Raw genomic sequence first — 19,242 nt, forward strand, 5'->3', positions numbered from 1 at the left:
GCCAATCACATGCACTCTGAGATCAGACCCATTTCATAACACATGTCTGCAAGTACTCAGATTTCAGGTACCAACCTCCTTCTTCTCTTAAAGAAAAACACGCACAAATTTCTGAGCCTGAAACCTTGTTACCTCAGCCACCCTCGTTAACTAAAGTTAACTACACATCAATCAGGAGTCATTTAAGTTCCTGCTAACCTCATGACCTTGTGACCTTTAACCCTTCTTCAGATGGGGGCGTGGATATGACAGGCGGTACCTGGAACCTGGCTAATCTGCTTTAGCTCTTGCAGAAGACTCAGAGATGTCTAATCCCACTGATCTTAAGCCCAATCGATCTTTCTGTCAATCACTCGTTAACCCCCTCTCGAACCACAGGTCTGAATCTGAAGAGATTTGTGGGACACGTGGTTTGCATTTTTGGGGTCAGGGTTTTTGGTGCATTGTTTTCTGAATATGGCTTAGATTCTTTCAGTGGTAGAATGGTTTCAAAAGTATGTTTTGTCTACATCTCTGTACAACTTGTGTTAAGGCCTCAAGAGGTCCTGTAGACTATTGTAATTTCAATATTTCATGTTCAGTCTTCCATGCATTTTTTTGTTTTGCCAATGTAAACTTTTCCCAGATAACATGTTCCCTGGATGCAAGCTGTTCTAGCAACCTGGCCAGTGTCCATGCAGAGTGAGATGAGCCCAAGCCGATAAGACACAATGGGCTATCTGATACGTTGTGAACGGAAGACGGACCCAACTCCCTTTGTGTCAACGCAGAGCACTCTGGGAAAAGGGGAAAGGGGGAAGAAGTCCAGACTTTGGAGGACAAGGGGCCCGGGATCCAAGCCAAGAACGTCTGAGAAGAAACATTTGTTTCTCATTTGGTCTGCAAGCTTGAGTGAGTGGAGCGGATACTCACATTTCTCTGGTTACAGGAACTGTCCCTTTTTGTTATGTTCCAAATGATGAAGATCTGGAGGCCTTACAAAAGTTTAAGCCAAGCCCAAAATCTCAACCCCAAGCTGAAACATCATTGGTGAACGATTTTTGGCATGAGCAGCAGAATGTTGGCTCTAGGAAATAACAGCGCTCTGCAGCTGCAACTAACTGAGCCAACATTTAACGCTGCGCTCTGTGGCAAACATATTCCCTTTGATGTGCAAGAGCATAGCAAAGCAACTCAAAACTTCAGCGCAATGTAAACAATTTTAAAAGAAATTTAAAATAAAGCACTGGGCTGTTGCTTCTGGAGTGGAGACATGCCCCGCAGCTAGACTCTGATCACTTGATGGATGGGTTCAAAGGGAGGCAGCGTCGTTTATATGCGGAGAGAAGATTGCAGAGTCGAGCCATCAAAATATGTCTCCAGGAAACAAGGCATGTGCTCAAACAGGAGTCAAATATAATGCAATCCACACATGTGCGGTCCATATGCGGGCTGTGAAAGGAGTGTTGACTTAGTCTGAGATGCCGCTGATGCTGGATCGGGGGGTGGTGGTGGTGGGGGGGTTGGGGGAAGGGGGGGCGATGAGAGCTTTTCCGCAGTGTTTGGGCCTCGTGACTGGGGCGCATCTGGTTTTAGTGGAGAGTGATCGACCCCTGCTGCCCACACAGGGCTCTTTATAACGGCTGCCATAGAAACCTGTAGTTAGCACCTGTGGGACCCCCCTTGCCATCACCCCCTGTCTGCATTCTGTGTTCTCAACCCCTCCTCCCCCATTTCCCTTCATTCTTTTCCTTCTTGCTCACTTCCTTTTTTTCTCTTCGTTCCTTCTCTCTGAAACAGCATCCGTTACGCAACACGTCCTCCCTGCTCTGTTTTTCGCTTGCTGAAAACATGCTGGCGCCCCTGAGGCCACAGCTCTCATCCTATCAGAGAGCAGGACCACCACCATGACAACGGGTTACTAAGCAGAATCCAAGAAGGAATGCCACGGTACCCATATCACCACCCAGAGGAAGAGTGGCAGAGATAAAGAGACTCACTATCTTTCTTTCTTTATTTCTTTCTCTCAGTTCCTTGGACCCTAGAGTTACAAAATGTGCCACTGGAATGTTTCTATTCTTTCCCTGTTTTATATATTTACATCTCTTTACTCATGCCTGCTTTTTTGCTATTTCCAGATAGAGTCAGACAGAACAGAGAAAATCTGTCTCAATGCCCTCAAAATAACACAGCCTACTCAGCCACAGCTAAATTTCCTGCTTGTTTTTCCAATTGTTTTTTTTTTTAATTGGCCTCTCACCTTGCTGAAATAGAGACCACCCAGAAGGCTCTAAACTTGTTTCAAAGCTGTTGGGGTTCCAGGTAGGACTTGTCAAAAGGGCTGTTTTGTAGGGATTCCTGTCTCGCCCAAATGAGAAGTGATCTGGAACAGAGTGGACATTTCCATTAGAGACTGTGTATGTGCATGCTTGTGAACAGAGCTGGGCCATTAGTGCTGATGTGCCTCCCTGTTTTAACAGGTTTATAAATAGAGTGATTTATCACGTGGAGAGACGAAGGTGCCTCTGGCACTTTGACTGATGTTAATGAACCTAACACACACAGACAAAAGACGTCACTGGACCTGTTTGGCCCCTCTGCAGTTTACCCAGATTACACAGCAGGGTGTGCGAGCCCCAGGGTAATGAATGTGACATGCACACACAGCCCAGTCAACAGCTAGCGTCTGCCCCAAAGCCTCGCCCCTCTATGATGGATAGACGACCTGGGTTGGTCTGAGAGCACTATGCTGGAGTGAAGGACTAGCCTGGATTTGTTCACCTGACTAGACCAGTCCTCTCATCCACACCCTGTGGCTCTGTAAATACAACGGAGGGTGTCTCCTGGTTTCTGGCTTGTACTGGGGGTCAGTGGGGCTGCAGGACTGATACTTCTGAACCCCTACCAGACACCTCACACCCATCAAGGATTATTATGAATTCTCGAATAGGGAATACTCTGTTGTTTGATTCCCCCAAAGGGACCATAGACCGAAGAGCCCTTAAGAGTGCTAGATGGAACCTTTTTTTTGAGGGTACCCTCATACAGCAAGTTACGGGGAAATAATTTCAAATTCTGAGACAGATCAATCGCTGAGTCTCCATGTGAATGTTCCTAGCTTTATTTCTGTGCTAGCTTCTGAATTGAATTTTGTTTCTCAAAAAATCTTCCCCATTTCTCTGTTTTTATATATTGTATATCTTACATGAATATTTCAAAACCCTACAATTTCCCCCTTCCCCAAATGTAGCCAATCAGCTAAGACGTGTTCAATGTCTGAAGTTTGCTTCTTTAGCTTTACACTGGAGCTATGAAGCTAATAGCTTAGTTAGGAAGGTAGGAAAGCTTACAGTTAGCAATTTAGCATTACATGCTTAATATCACAAACTTGCCTCAAAAGATATCTTGATTCATGATTAAGATTCATGAAGTATCATTCAAGTATTATTGAAAATGTAAATAAACTAATGAAATGATATGAGTCTGATGCTTAGTGTGGAGCAACACTAAAGTGCTGAGGAAGAAAGTGATTCTGCCTTCAAAATGGCTGCCACTATTTTTAGCTTTGTGACATACTTTTGTCTATTTTTAGTCATAACAGTGTATCATACATCAGAAAGCACATAAGCATATCTATGCTTACTGAAAAACCTGATGTGGTTAGAGGCAAGTAGCTCAGAGTAAATCTGTAGCTATTAGCTGCCCTCCTTAGCAACCTGTTAGAAAAATTAGCCTCTACATTTAAACTAAAGAACTAAACTAAAAATCTTTAGATACTCCATCTAACGATGATTATTATTCAAATATTCTTAGTTTTCAGTAAGTTCTTAGGACTTCAGGTAATGGTTCTTCAGTGTTCTTTAATAATGGTTTTCTTAAAAATATGAATAGAACATTACTCATGCAACATTTCCTATTTGACATAAATAAATAAATAAATAAACAAACAAATAAATAAATAAATAAAAAGTTTTTGCTAGTGTTCCTACAACAAAAAATGTTGCGGCAACATTGTAGGAACGTCGACAAATGTGAAATATGGAAACATTCCCAGAGCACCCTAAAAATTTGACATGATTTCATTGTTTCATTGTGAAAACTAAAGTTTAGAAAACATTCTGCCAAACCAAAAACTATTAATAACTAGGACCAAACAAGTCCATCTGGTGTAAGGGAAAACTTGTGTATATTTTTGGCTAAAGTCTTCCTTTAAATGAGAACACTTGCAGCAAAAAAGCAAGAGCGATGCCTATCAATTTTTAAGTGCACTTTCTCTCTCTCTCTCTCTCTCTCTCTCTCTGTCAGTCTGGTACAGCATTATGGCCTTATGAGTCAGCATTAGTTTTTTTAGATTCTGGGCTGCAGTGGATGGTGTGTGTGTGTGTTTTGCATTCCATTGCATTATCATAATGATAAGTGCTGGTAAAGCATTCCACATGACCTCCAGTCCAGCAGGCTCTTGCCAAACCAGCGTGCAGTAATTACCAGGGCGGAGGCCATGCTCAGAGTTTTCTTTTAACCAGAAATCTCTGAAACATTTTAACGTCTTTCTTTTACTCAGCGCAGGAAAAAACAACAATAAGCAACCACGCGGAGACAAGAATGCGAATAAAAAAGCCTAAATCTGTGCCATGTGCTCAAGACCAGGATGTCTGTCCAGATTACTCAACCACGTTGTGCATCCGGCTCCGCTTCTTAACTGGCCACAAAACATATGGAAAAGATCCTCACAAAAACATATCAAAGAACAACTGCACTGTTTAAACAGTTCAAATCCTGGGCACACTCCTATGTGCCCTTGTAAAAGAACAGCCAGTTATTGAAAAGTGCTTGAAATACGTCTTGGTCTCAAACTCATGTGATACGCATGAAAACAGATGCTATGTGTCTGTCTTACGAATGGAAACATACGAATGTCGCATTGGGAATGTATTTCTCACAGCCCTGCTTGTCTGGTCAGAGAGTCCAGAGTCCTCTCTGGCTTTTCTCTCTGCAGCCTCCTACAGCAGGCCCAAGGGGGCGTGCCGTAAACACCGCGCTCTGATTGGACAGAAGCTGGGGGTGTCCAGGATGACCGGGAAAGATGGTGTTGCTGTGGTGACACTGCAGGAGAGGACAGAGAGTCTCTTTGAGTTGGTGGGAGGCTCGGTGAGGGAGCTCGCACCTCAAGACTCTCGGAAAATTACCGGTCTGCATCTGCATAAATACTTTAGGAAATGAGGCTCAGCCTGAGAGCCACAGATGTACAGAAGAAAACAGGAGCTTGGAGGGCATGTTGTGTTAGGGCGCAGGATAAAATACAGAGAAGTCACTTCTGTATATATTTCTGTACCATCAGCTTTTTAATTCAGTACAATCTTTAACAACATTATTATTGTGACAGCTTTCAAATGCTGTCACTCCCCATGGAGGCTGCGTGCATCTTTGGGAAGCATTTGTGCTCCAGAAATAAAGTCTGTCCAGAATGAGGACACCAGTTTTCCTTAGAGAAAACACTCCATTAGGAATTTTGACCCCTCTGACAGACTAACACACTGGGACAATTTATAATCCCATTAGTACCCATGAAATCATTCTCCTTTATGGTCCATTTTTTGTATTTTAGCATTTCTCATATCAGGCAATCCCATAATCCTGTTCACAGCAGTACATTTTAACCAAGCATGGAGGGCAATACTGTCTCTGTGTGTCAATACACTGTATGCTACTAAAGGCTAAAAAATATAAACGCATACTGTAAATCAGTTTTTTTTTTCATTTAATTGTACAGCCAATAATTTTGGCAGCAGTTACCTAGTTGTTTTGAAATTCCTTCAGTGTTTGCTACAAAGCCACACCCCCAAAACACATGCATAGACTAGAATGTCTGAATACTAGAGCAAGAGCTGGGACTTTCTGAATTGACAGCCAAAATGACTGACAAGCAAGTAGAGACAGCTCCTTGTCATGATCGGTTGAATGTTGGTGGTCCACTTTTATAATCCATTTACAGAGTTTTCTTCTGAGCATACTATATTTTATTGAATCTGAAAGTGAGAAGAACCATGTGAAATATTTTATTTTACAAAACAATATTCTGCCTTAATAATCACTGACCACACATTTAAAATGAAGGTGAAATAAAAAACAAAGATTAGACAATTGTTTATTTCTATCTCGTCTCATTGAGTTGCTTTTATTTTTACACAAACCTGATCGAATCCCCACACAAAAAAAACAGATTCCTCTGTCAAAATGAGGAGTCGGAAGTAATTGTGGGGGGATAAGTGTTGCTTGTTTATGCACTGCATGGGAAAGTGCTGCTCAGTGCCTCAGGTAAGGGTGGAACAGGAAATACTGTGGATTGGGGGGAGGTGAAATGATGAAGTGCTGTGTGTGTGTGTGTGTGTGAGAGAGAGAGAGTGTATGTGGGTGTGTTAGTGTGAGGTCTGCTGACAGAGGGGAATTCCACAGCCTGGATTAGCCCGAGCTGACAATGAGCCAACACGTTGAGGGGACGTGTTCTTTATAGATGGTGGAATGTGTGTGTGTGTATGTGTGTGTGTGTGCTGAGGGGGTATATGCTTATGATTTTTTTTATGCTAATCAGTAGAGGTATAGAATCTCATTCAAAGACACCAGTGTCAGTTGATCATTTTCCTTGGTTTAAGTGAGAATAAGATTTTCTTCTTGCTGTCATTTCTATTACAGCAGAAGTGGAAGTTCAAGTAATATGTGTGTGTGTGTGTGTGTGTGTGTGTGTTGGATACACAAGTTATTTAATGCCTTCATTCATTCATCCTTACTGTAAATTAGGCTACTAGTTTGTTTAGATTTTGGAAAACAGGACCAAGTAAATTCATTTAAAATATCACAGAGAGGTAAAAAACAAAAGTAATAACAGCACAAATGGGATTAAAAAAAAACAAAACATTCCAGCACATATCAGCGCATATTACCAGATATGAACTGTGATGTGGTGATGTGGCTGAGATGGAGGAACTGTCAGAGCCAGAATTCCCACACCCTGCTGACACTGTTGGGATTTCTAGCTTGTATTTTCTCCAGGGTTTTCCAGTGTTCCCAAGGGCGTAGTGGTAGGGTGCATATTTAATTAAATATAAATAAGAAAAAGAAAAAATCACTCAAAAAGGCCTCACTCACTTCTGTTTAAATCTTAATAAAGATACGGGTATTTGGAGCACTAAACAGACACAGAGACAGATTGTGTTACACCCCAAAACATAAAGCATACAAACACAGAAACACAGAATAACAATATGGACATTTTCTCAATCCAGATTAATGGGTTTTATACTAATAGTGGTACATCTAACAGTTATAGCACACTATAATTTTTCAGGGATTTTTGCGCTGTAATTATTGTCAGCTATAAACAGCTATAAGCAGTTGAGAAACTACAAAGCACAAAGTTCTCCGTCCGGAAGACTTAACGGAACAGCTTTACCTCTGACTGTTACAAAGCGCTGACACTGGAGACTCCTTCCCTCCACCAGATCAATAATTGCACACATTTTAAAAATCCATTTATATGGAGCAGCCCATGTGTATGTGAATCAAAATAAACCTGTGAACCATTGTCAGAGCTGCTCTTATATAAAATTAATTAATACCTTCTGACGAATCACTATCGAGAATGCGACAGCACTGTGGTTTAAAGAAAATTATTGTTAATAAATTATTGTCATTATATACTGTCTACTATTGTACTGTAACTGTGCTGCCACTAATTTACTGTAAAGTGTAAAGTAATTTTATAATGTGAGTGTGTGCTCGGGTTATTATAGTGGAGAAAAACTAAAATTCCATGAACTAAAATAAAATAATATACAAAAACTAAAACAAAAACTCTAAGTAAACAAGATCTATTGCCTCCAAAACTTACTGAAATAAATTAAAAAGCAGAATTAATGAATTAATTTCCTTCATTTTTTTACACGCAACATTACCGTGACTTGAGTTCTAGTTCAGGGTGGAAAATGGCCCATGGCTTGAAAAGAGTAATTGCCCATTGCAAACATGCCACACAAACACAGTGTATATTTATTCTTTTCTTTTTGAAGATTACGCACAAAAAGCTCCTTTTCAATTCCTAGCTGAAATGACAAAAAAGGTGAAGTGAAGATACCTCTGAATATTTAAAGCTGATTGAAACTAAAAGCCACACTAAAAATGATTTCAAATGAAAACTAAAAGTAACACAACCCTTTAAAAAAAAACAAAAATCTAAACTATAATTACACTGGTGTACACAAATGTGGCCTTCTGAAGGTGGTGCAGGAAAAAAGGACACCCATTTCATACACCTCCAAAGGTGTGCACATTTTATGTTTACTTTTATCCACTCAATAATTAAGGAAATGTAACTGAAATGCTTTACCTCGGACTGTTACAAAGCGCAGACATCGATATGTTTTTGACTGACCATAAGTATTAAAAATAGGCTGCTTTTGTTCATTATATTTCAGGACACACTGACTTCTCTTGCATAACCATTCCTTTTTTCTTGAACTTGGATTTTTAGTGACAGTGATCATTTACTGCTGTGCATCTGGCCTGAAATGGACTCTCTGGCTCACGTCCATGTCCTGCTTTCCAAAACACTGCTTGTCTGTGTTAACTAACGACCCCTTGGAGCTGATGACCCCAATGACCCCACTCAGCACAAGACCCAGAAAAACATGCCTGCTGCTTTCTACCAGGCGTCTCGTTATAACAATCATTAACTCTTTGCCTGCTGGCTTGTTTGTGTAAGGCCTAAGTGGGTGTTGAATAACACTCCTCAGCTTCAGGGCTTTGACTGAAACCCCCTCGTCCTCCCACATCACTGTGTCATTCTCCTAAGTAAAGCTACACGGGGAAGGGTTTGTGTTTTGTGTGTATATTTTTGGGTTGTTTGTGTGTATTTGGGTGGGGTAGGTCTGTTTGCCTATCTGTAAAATTGTGTTTGCATTGTGAACAACTGTGTGTGTATTTGGGTTTGTGTGCGTGTGTGTTAAGGTGGTGTTTTGGGAGATTCCAATTGTCTGGATGATTAGTTACTCTTTAGTGACCTTCAACATGTAATCTAAAGCACGAATAGTAGAAAGTAGAAAGCAGAATAGTACAATCCACACAGTGTGTGTGTGTGTATATATGTGTGTGTGTGTGTGTGTGTGTGTGTGTGTGTTAAGGAGGTGTTTTGGGAGATTCCAATTGTCTGGATGATTAGTTACTCGTTAGTGACCTTCAACATGTAATCTAAAGCACGAATAGTAGAAAGTAGAATGCAGAATAGTACATATATTATATATATACTGTATATATATGAGTGTGTGTGTGTGTGTGTGTGTGGATTGTACTATTCTGCTTTCTACTTTCTACTACAGAATTACTGTTACCACACAAAGTTGATTATTTTCCTATAACACCACATATCAAATTGTTTTTTTCCTTTTATACAACAATACTTTGTCCTTGATTATTTTATTTTTATTTATTTATTTTTTAATGAATGGCACATATGTGTTATCCATTTATAGTTACAGTTAACGTTGTGGAACGTTCATGAAATAAGTTCATGTTATTGCTTACGTCATAACAGGATCAACAAGTTTTTTTTTTCTCTCTTTTGAAGTCATCAAAACACAGCTTGTCATGTTACAGAGAAAATGCAAAGTACAGGAAAGTCCTTCTTTCCTGTGTTGGAAAACTTAAAAGAACAGCTTGACTTCTGTTACAAAATTCTGACACTGGAGACTCCTTCTAAAGATTCTAAAGAACTTGTCCTTAAACAGAAAATTTCCGCATATCCACAATTACTCATGGCTTTTTTTAAAATAATTTTATGTGCAGCATATGCCATGCAAGCTGCTACTAAAAAGAAGTTGTTACTACAGAAATGTATTAGAACTAGTACATTAATATAAACCTTGTAGTCATAAGAAAATCAATCAACACCTTCTTTACTGGGTCCAACTTACTGACTTGACCTTTTTATGCCACCATTATTAGTGCAGCTATTTCTTCATGGAACGAATGTCTTTGCACAAAGCACACTATGGCCTTTTCTGCATTAGCCAAATCCTCAACAGAAAGCCTTGCAGGATGTTGCATTTGGCTTTTCTGCTTGGCAGAGCTCCCGTATTCACCAAGCATGTTCTGCTCTTTCTTTTCCTTTCTCTGATGTCAAAGAACTTCTATAAACTTGGAGTGTGTAGCCTGCTGTGGTTGTATTGGCTGAAGGAGGAAACAGGTAGTATTGAGAAGCTAGTGTTAAGTGTGAGTGCTGGGACTCCAGAGTTCTGTTGAAGTGTTTTGGTTATGCAGGGAGCGCTTACACACACAATACTGTCTGCGGTCTCAAGGCATGTGAGAAATAGAGTGGTAAGGATTCACACACTCACCATTCTGGTGTTGTTTTTCAGCTGCTCGTACGCACAGGAGAACAGAAAGCACACACACACATGCACACACACACACATACACACACACACACACACACACACACAAACATTGAATTGAAAATGTTATCCTCACTGCAGTTGGCCTGAGCGTATTCATATCAACACACACCCACACACACATTCACGCAGACTGAATGAAATGGGTATCGTCTTTGCAGCGCAGTGAATTGGTGTGTATGACTGTGGCCCCACACCCCGTGACAGGTGACCCTCTCTTTCCCACACTTAATAATTGACTCATGAAACCTGAGACAGGCACCTGAACTTTTCCTGCCTCCCAGGCTGCTTTTCCGCCACACACACGTCACACACCTAGGGGACATGTGACAAGACTATTTGTGTGTGACATAATAGGCTCAATGTAATTGGCCCATCCTTTGTGTGTGTGCATACACAAGCGTGAGGCTTTTTTCCATGGTAAATGTTTTATTAGTGGGAGGTCGTAAGTCATCCAATGAGTACAGAGGTTGGGAATGGAGTGTGTGTGGTTGTTGTTGTGTTTTTATATTTTGGTGAGGACCAAAAAGCAAAAGGTTTTGCTTGTAGTGACCTACCAAATGTCCCCCCCAATGATAAGAATATCTGACAGCTTTTATTTTAAAAACTAAAAGAGCCAAAGGGTCCTTTTTGTTACTGAGGTTAAGGTTAGGGTTAGATTCATGTGGAACATAGTGTTAATTAGCTGTGTTCATAATTATGTCTATGGAAGGTCCTCAGAAAAATAATAAGACAAATATGTTTGTTTGTGTATATGTGTGTGCACCTATCATATATACTGTATGGAAAACACAATCATAAAATCAGTTACTGTATAAAAAAATTAATTATGTTCTCAAGCACATGTGTTTCATTTTACACTCTAAGAGGAAGTGGCTCTCTGAATAGCTCTCGTTTTCAAGTCAGACAGGAGAGATCGTGTTTCTTTATGTGTTTTGTGTACGTTTGTGGCCTCACAATGGATTGGCACTATTTCAGCCCAGGTGTGAAGAGGCGTCTGACAAATACACCCCATGTTTTTCTTCTCAGTCCCAACAAGCAGAAACACTCACATACACACTCATACACATGCACTATACATGTAGGTGAGTGTGTATGGCTGGAAGAACAGGGCAGGAGAAGGTTAAGAGGAGGTTGTTTTTCACATTTTTCTCACTTGAACACAGCACGGGATCCTAACAACAAAGACACAGGAAACAAATATACATATCATGCTTTCTTTCACCCCATTGTCTCTTCTCTCTTTATTTTCTCCGTATCTCTTTCAAATCCCTGAAGATCAAGCAACAATAGCACATATAAAACAGAGCAGGGGGGGTTAAACTGTACCCAGATCTCTAATATCACCCCGTACATGGAATTTCATGAACCCCAGTGAGAACATGGATTAGTTTGATAAGGATGAGTGCACTGAAGCACAACTGAAGCTTTAATCACTCACCGGTGTCAGCTAATGATCTCTCGCTGCTGCTTTTTACCCAGAGACGGTTGCCATGGAGATAGAGAGGCGCTCTCTCTCTCTTTCTCTCTCTCTCTATCGCGCTCCATTTATCAGGCAGCCTTGAGACACCATGGTGACAAAGCACATATTCACTCACTAGGGCTGTCTGAAAAATGATCACGTTTATTACTCCGTGGAAGGCAAACAGTAAAGGAGTGACACACACGAAATATCAGATACATTTTATACAAGATACACTTCATATTTCATAGTCTGAACTATATTATACCAAATACAATTCATATTCTATAGAGTACACTATATTACATGGGGTATAATCTATATACCTATCAATACCGATAATCTGGCAACTCAGTGTATATGAAAAAATATATATATACGCTCAGGTGCTAGATTATTAGGTACTAGGTAAGATAAACATTTTTGAAGTCTAAAAATGTAATATAGAGGTATATTTTGCTTTTCCCATTCATTAATCATAGGTTACGCAAACTGTTGCACACAATGAGGTGTGCGATGGTAGGAAAATAATCAATAAAATAATCCTTTCATTCCTCTTCTATCACAGCATTTTGCCAATGCTTGATTTTTTTTATTTATTAAAGAACAATGTCACACAATTTTATCAATTTATAGTTTATTAGGTACTAGGTAAAATAAGATAAATTAAAACTATATTATATTCTCGGTGAAGAAGAAGCCTTTATTTTGTCACATATACATTACAGCACAGTGAAATTCTTTTCTTTGTGTATCCCAGCTTGTTAGGAGGCTGGGGTCAGACATGATACAGCACCCCTGGAGCAGAGAGGGTGAAGGGCCTTGCTCAAGGGCCCAACAGTGGCAGCTTGTCAGTGCTGGGGCTTGAACCACAACCTTCTGAGCAGTAACCCAGAGCCTTAACCATTGAGCCACCACTGCCCTTCTAAGCTAGGTACATTTCATATTTCACAGTCTACGCTATAACGTACTAAATACATTCATCTTCCATACTCAGTGCTACTACAGAAAATTTCATATTCCATTATCTAAGATATATAATACAAGTTCTATAATACATATTATAGTGTTCATAATACATCATAAAGAATGGCACTTTTACACTGTTTATAGATATGTTTAATGTTGTTGATTGTCCACAAAAACAAGTTAGTTCCTATTATCACTTATGCTTTAAACAGTTGCTCCCTAATTAGCCTCTCGTTTTCTTCTCTCTTGAAGTTAATAAGACAAAAAAAAGTCATGTTATTGACAAACCGCAAAGTGCAAAAACCTCTGTCATGTAGACTTTCATGTGTCTGAAAACCTAAAGTTACAGCTTTATTTCTGACAAAGTGCTGACACTGGAGACTCCTTACAAAATATTAAAGAAACATCTCTTCACAGAAAACCTCACCATATCAACAACTATGCACATTTTTAATCCGTTTATGTGAAGCATCCATCATACAATTCTCTGTATAAGTTGTCACTTTAGAAATGATTACATATTAGAACAAGAGCATTAGTATAAACCTGTGATTTATCTTGCAGCAGGACCTACTGTCAGAGCTGCTGTTATAGAAAATACCTTCAGACTAATCGGATTTGAGAATTCAGCTGAGCTGTGGTATGAGCTGCGTTACACCATATATTCTTTATATTCTACAATCTAGGCTCCATTGTACATTGTTTTTCTAAGCTGTACTGTACTGCGCTGGATACTAAACCATATAATCATAGCAATCTTTGGTGTAAATCACCGAAACATACAATTTTAAATGATAAATAGTGAACATAGTCCAAATGAAAATATAGATTGGCTATTTATATTTATCAGGACCAGGGTTGAAAGATTTTGTCTACTTGAAAAAAATTCTAGTTAATGTCCTGCTGCCCATGTCACATATATCATGCCGATTATATCTGCCTTACAAAATTAAACCGGAACTTATGACTCGGGGGATGTCAGATGCTAGATCACACACGTTTGATGCATATGGGCTGCACAGAATATAAACATGTCAAGCTGTGCCCTACTTCTGTTCTTATGAGTGGTTTGACACTAGAACTGCTCCCACGTGTCTCACTTTGGCTGTAGGGGAGATTTCAAAGTCAGTCAAACGAAGGGCAAAGGAGGGAGTGGTGGGAGGCTGGATAGTATTCCCATGGCTATCTTATTCAACTCCTTCAAGGAATATTTGTGTGTGGTGCTTTAGTGTACGCGTCTGTGTGGAGGCCACAGCTGGCACACCCCTCCCTCATGGAACATCTCTCCCAGATCTCGTGCTCCTCTTCGTTATCATCCTCCCGTCGTCCTTCAGCAGCCATGACGACGCCTGCGTCACTCCTCCAGGTGCTCTGTGGGCGGTCGCCATGGTTACGGCCACAGACTCACACCCAATCAGAAGACAGTCTGGTCCGAGCGGCTTTCCTCAAGGGCATCGCCTGGCGCGGGGCATTATAGGGGGAATCTAGGGCTCTTTGTTCAAAAGGACATGGAAAACACACGCACACACAAACACACAAACACACACACACACAGAACCTGTGCTAATCAGTGCTGCTGTTCTTGTTGTGTCACATACAGACATGGACAGTCTTTTCTTTACAACTACAAACATGCTGATATGTAAACACAAGACATTTTTAGCATTTGTGCCATTTGTTCCATGGTGCATTGAACTGTATTAGTAATAAACAAAGTGGATGATGTGTGTCCTTATAGTCAACACTGGATTGAACAACCTGCATTATATCACTGAAGCTAAAGTAATAATCCAGCCAAAAATGTTTTTTACACAATTTCTTCCTTCAACCCAATTGTAGACAAGCCAAGACATATTTGTTATGTAAGCAATAACACATGACCGGCATGCACTTATATGAATGATCAACTATTATAATCAAAAATGAATTATATTTCCAATTGCACAATGTCCTGAATTGTTTTATTCCACTTATACCACAGCAATTTGCCAACATATATAATTTTCAATTTGTTAAAGACTGACACATCATACTTTTTATCCATTTATCCATTTATAGTTACATTTAATGTGTGTAACATCCATGAGTTAGTTAGTTCCTGTTATCACTTACATTGTAACAGCATATAAAGAGTCATTCCCTCAAGAGCCTCTTTTTAATCTCTCTGGAACTTAATAAGACAAAAAAATGCAGCTTGTCATTTTACAAAGAAACCAGAAATAACTCCACTGTGCTGAAGACTCTCATGAGGTGTAAAATTTACTGACTGTTACAAAGTCACTGACACTGGAGACTCCTTCCATGAATGTTAAATAAACTCCATACAGAAACCACATCAACGATTTTTGTTTGATAATAATAACCTGTTTTTGTCTGTTTATTATTAGGCTTAGATTATGTGTATGCTATACTAGTCCCTGTGAACGAGCTGTTACTATAGAAACGATTAAACTACTAATCAGATCTGCTGTTATAGAAAATTATTCAAGACATCATAAACAATTGAATTCAAGAATTTAGCAGCACTGTGGAATAATTTTTGTAATTTTATTTGCATGGGAATTATGTGGTAATGTAAGTTAGAAGTATTAGAAAGTACTAGCCCGATACTCTTTTGCAGTAGTATAAGCCGATATATACAATGTATAAGTAATATATATATAGATGTACAAATAAAATGTTAAGTATATCATAATCTAATCCACATCTAACACGAAGTTGTGTGTTCAGTCTTCCTACATGAGTGCTGAGGAAGAAATTGATTATGGCTTTGACTTCAAGATGGCTGCTACAACTGTTTCTGCCATTTGATCTAAATTTGTCAGTTTGTATAGATCAGTGTTTCATGGAATGTCCAATGTCTTTTCCAATCTGTTTGTTTCTATAATTAACAACATGATGTGGTTTGAGGCAAGTGTGTAATGATTTAACCATGCAGTTTGCACAGCTAAACTAGAACCTGCAGGCTTCTCTTAATTTCTAGCTCATTAACTGCATAGCTCCAGTGCTAAACTAAAGAAGCAAGAAACAAACTTCAGACACTAAATATCATGCCTTGGCTGAAGTGATGCTTTAAACTGTACATAGTTCATTCAAGTTGTACGTGGAAATGCAGGAACCAGGCTTGAATATGATAGAGAGCTTCAACAATTGACCGATCAATCTGACTGAGACAACTCTTTTTCTGAACCATCTGTAATAAATGTAGCAGCATCAAACTGTAAAAGGCCATTGCTCACCTGGAGTGACATGCCAGTAAAGGATCTGTTCGTGCGACTCTGATTAGTATAAACAACAGAGCAACCTGATCCAAAATCAGCTCTCCTGCTTTAAGAGGTTCCCTGAATAGCAGCCGTGAGAATTGTAGATGAGGACACCATAATGGAAGAAAACGCTACCTGTCTGCATGGGGTCTTGAGTTATGAATAGGACAAAGCCTAATGAGCACCGAGGGTCTGGAGAGTCTCTCCCACCTATGGATCAGCCCCAGCGGTATCACTTCTAATGAAGTCTCTAATGCAGTCTATTATGCTGGCATGAATTCAACTTGCAGGAGTGGAGATGCTCGAGCCCCGGAGTTACTGTCTGCCATGGCAACAGCCCACTCGTAATGCCTGTCTGTGTCATTACTGACATATAAAGCATGCAGATAGGGGGGAAAATGGGTGAAAGAGGAAATTTAATAAGGCCAGTGGGATCTAACTCAAATTCATGGATAGAGGTGTGTTTGTAAGAATGACTGGAAGCGAAAAGATTTGATGAGGTTGGGAAGCTTGGTGCCACATAATAGGAAAATACAAAAGTATGAATGTAAAAGAATAGTTTAGTGAAAAAATTTATACAATTTTGCCCTTATTCCAAATGTAGTTGATCAGATACGACATGTCAATGTTTTCTTCATTAGTTAGAAACTGTAACTACTAGGCTAACATAGCTAACAATAATGAAAGTCTATCTCACCCAAAATCTTTTCAGTAAATATTTGCCTCAATCTACATCCACTTGCCTGTGTGGCCTTGGACACAGTGTTAATAAATGTAATAAATAAATATGAACAAAACTTTACAGTGTAGCTGATCATTGGAACTTTATAGGAGCAGCCATCTTGAACAACTGGAATATTTTTTTGTACATTTTGGTATCATTCCACACAAGATAATAAGGGGTTCCACAGTCACATTTACAGTAACAAGGTCAGGGGTGGAATCGTATCAGAAATCTAATATTAAATTTGTAAATAGATTTATTTTTTTTTAAATGAAATTAAGAGCTTACCAGTGTGACCGGAAACAAGTGTAGGATGATTTAGTTGCATAAAAAACAAACAAACAAACAAACAAACAAAAAACCCACACAATATAGCATAAAATAGGAAATATAAACAGACATAAATAACAATGATGGTAAAAATTCAGTAAAAGTAGTCTTGGTAATATTTACATGAGGTCAGCTACTTAAGGCAATGTGTAAATTAAGTGTTGATGTGAATCTTGGTATTGTCAGGTACAACATGTAAAATGCATGTTGCAGCAGTTTATACATAAATCCTAGCTCATTGCTTGAGCTGTCTTTCTGTAAAAGTCTGGTTTTGATTGCTATGTGTGTAAATAAGTAGCAAAGTTGCTAGCCAGTACTTACAACACTACACCTTTTCTCTTTTTACTTCCATTACTTATTAACTACATTAGCCTCATAACTATAGTGGGCTGATTTGAGTATTTCAGAGACTGCTGATCTGCCGAGATTTTCACACACAACCATCTCTAGAGTTTACATGGATTGGTATGGGTAAATGAAAGAGGTCAGAGGAGCATGGCCAGACAGGGTAAAGCTGACAGGAAGGCTATGGTATATAACTCAAATAACTACTCTTTACACCTGTGGTGAGTGGAAAAGCATCTCAGAATACACCTTGAGCCAAAAACAACAAAAGACCATGTTGGATGGCAAGAACAGGAATCTGAGGCTACAGTAGCCGTCCAAAACTGGCTGGTTGAAGCTTAGAAAAAAGTCGGCTGGTCTGATGAATCTTGATTTCTGCTGTGATGTGCAGATGGTATGTCATAATTTGCCATCAACCCCATGAATCCATGGACCCAACTTGCCTTGTGTCAACAGTTCAAGCTGGTGGAGGTGGTGTAATGGTGTGTGGAATTATTTCCTGGCACACTTTGGGCCTTTTAATACCAACTGAGCATCTCATGAACGCGACAGACTATCTCAGTATTGTTGCTGACCATGTGCATCTCTTTATGCCCACAATTAACTTTAGGGCAATACTAAATAAGCAATATCTTGGCTGAAGGATTACACATGGATTAAGTGAAAAATTTGTGTAAATAAATTTTTTATTCCTTTATCCACTAATGTACATCTCTTTTCCCTATAAATAATGGTCATAGTGTGGCCACTATGAAAAGAGCTAGACTCAGATGCAATGAGATGTGTTTGCAGTAATATAGTAACATGGACCAGTTCTTCCATTAACTCTAAAAACAAGAGTGGCACGACGAGATCAATACAGTGAAGGAGACTTGAGTTTCCTGGAAACGGAGCAGCCGCGTTAGTCACTGTCAGTCATGAAGAACAGCTCGTCTGACCCACTCTGGCCATTAACCTTTCAATCAGCCCTGCAGGATCAGATTTATAACAATGCAGCAAGGTGAAACCGAGCACTGCACAGAGCACCAAGCTCAGCCACACGCCCCACTGTGCATTTCCACGATTATCTTCCCTCAGTTCTCAGTGCCTTTTGATGAGACGCTGACACGAACATGGCATAAAAAGACACATACTGTAATAGACTATGGACTTTGAAAAGACTAATGTTTGTGATCATCTATTTCTTCACAGAACAGCAGCCATACAGTGGACAAACCTGATAATGACTATATTTAGGATGTTGAGAAAGGCTCAGGGTGATAAGGTTCTTTGAAATCAGTCCAAGCACACAACCTTTGGATGCACGCCACTGTAAACGTGACCTTTTCCTGAGTTGGGGAAACAAGCTACAGCTGTTGTTTGTGTTTTCCTTGTGACGAAATTCCAGAGGCCCCAGCAAAGACAAAGGTCGCAGGTCGACCCAGTTAAAACAACAAAACCCTCTGTAGAGAACAGCAGTAGGTTGCAGCTGGAGACACTCAGATCTAATTTCACACTGACATATGTATCTTCATGTATTTTCCCTGCACTGCCTGCACAGGCTACTTGTTTTAATGACTGTGTATAACAAAGCATTCTCTGAAGATGTTGTTTATTTTACTATAACAGCATCTCTGTTAAACTAAATTATATAATCACTGATATGGTGAAGTTTTCTGTAAGGAGCTTTATTTTACATTTTTGGAAGGAGTCTCCAGTGTCAGTGCTTTGTAACAGTCAAAAATAAAG

At 39.5% G+C, this 19,242-nt stretch overlaps 1 long non-coding RNA gene across 1 annotated transcript in view; it reads right to left on the reverse strand.

Annotated features, from left to right (window-relative positions):
* Nucleotides 1–12,574: 12,574 nt before the first annotated feature.
* The window catches only part of LOC113536470 (uncharacterized), a 28,118-nt gene continuing 21,450 nt past the window's right edge, over nucleotides 12,575–19,242 (reverse strand). Inside the window, exon 5 of the long non-coding RNA XR_003403681.3 lies at nucleotides 12,575–14,344. This is a non-coding gene — a long non-coding RNA (uncharacterized LOC113536470). The remainder of the gene's footprint in view (nucleotides 14,345–19,242) is intronic.

Source organism: Pangasianodon hypophthalmus, chromosome 11 (assembly GCF_027358585.1).
Source record: "Pangasianodon hypophthalmus isolate fPanHyp1 chromosome 11, fPanHyp1.pri, whole genome shotgun sequence".
Taxonomy (NCBI): domain Eukaryota; kingdom Metazoa; phylum Chordata; class Actinopteri; order Siluriformes; family Pangasiidae; genus Pangasianodon; species Pangasianodon hypophthalmus.